The sequence below is a fragment of the Triticum dicoccoides genome, chromosome 1A, assembly GCF_002162155.2.
Source record: "Triticum dicoccoides isolate Atlit2015 ecotype Zavitan chromosome 1A, WEW_v2.0, whole genome shotgun sequence".
Taxonomy (NCBI): domain Eukaryota; kingdom Viridiplantae; phylum Streptophyta; class Magnoliopsida; order Poales; family Poaceae; genus Triticum; species Triticum dicoccoides.
Genome location: NC_041380.1, coordinates 548,615,494 through 548,616,671, shown reverse-complemented (window position 1 = coordinate 548,616,671; position 1,178 = coordinate 548,615,494). Strand labels below are relative to the sequence as shown.

The 1,178-nt window shown below is 37.0% G+C and overlaps 1 long non-coding RNA gene across 1 annotated transcript in view; it reads left to right on the top strand.

The window, feature by feature from the left end:
* LOC119325042 overlaps nt 1-1,178 on the top strand; it is a 4,341-nt gene extending 3,163 nt beyond the window's left edge. The window contains exon 3 of the long non-coding RNA XR_005157301.1: nt 1,098-1,178. This is a non-coding gene — a long non-coding RNA (uncharacterized LOC119325042). The remainder of the gene's footprint in view (nt 1-1,097) is intronic.

Sequence of the window (1,178 nt, the reverse complement as noted above, 5' to 3'; positions counted from 1 at the left end):
TCCTCTGGTGGTGCAGGTTCTTCTCCCTTACACCTCAGATGACCGATGACTTAGGAGGGCCCTTCTCATTAGCTATTTGTGCATATCTTTGTGCCTGCTCATATATGAGAATGCTGCCATGTTAAGTAGTAGCAGAATGAAGTACTTCCCCATTCCTGTGCCCAGTGGACCTTTTTTTAATTACTTTTACCTATTTCTATATTGCCTTTGGTTGATATTTTTTGGGTATGACCTATCAAGTCCTATCGTGACTTGTTGAGCAACCTTCAAACATCCTTTATTTATACGTGCTTATAACTATGCCATTCTGCATTGCTGCTCATTTTGGATTGTCATGGTACACAATGAACTAATGATTTTCACAATATTTGAAGAACGTGTCTTCATTAGATATTGAGGAAAAATATCCCTATGATTTCACTTGCAGTTATTGTAGATTTATGCACAGCTTTCTACTGTTGTGTGGTTTGGTTAAAATTTTCTCAGTATCCATTGTTTTCAGTATAACTTGCATATGTAATTGGCCATTAGCCACTAGTATAGTTTGTCTGGTCTAAACTACATGTAGCTATACTTCATGTTGTGTATTACTACATTTTTTATGTTTGCTAACCTAGTATCTTTAGTAGTGATCAAAGTGTTGCTTATGATGCTGTTTATAGTGTAAAAATTTGGCATCTTGTTTGGTCAGAAGGAAGTACAATTAATAAGATGATGTACCATCCCATGCTTGAGGCTTTATGGCACATATCCGATTAAATTTTATTTGTTGTACAGTTCTAAAAGATATGGCTATGACTGGAAACCAGATGTTTATGTATTTCTACTCCATGAGCCCCTCATATGTCCATAATAACAAAGAATATTAATGCTTTCATAAGCTAGACGGTTCAGCATTTGTGTCCCCATAATAACAAAGAGTATTGAAGTTTTGAACCACTGATCTCTTAGACTCCGCTGAGATCAAATTGGCAAGATAATAGAGAAACACTACAAATTGTCTATCGCCACTATGTGCAGGTTACCTATTGCTATTATCTGTTGACTAATTGACGCGTCAAATTATCTGTTGACTAATGAGATTGATATCTCCACAGGTGTCTAGAATTGTATTCTGGTTGCTGAGATTGAGGAATGGGCTTTGCGAGGAGATGGACCCTCTATGTAGCACGCACCGG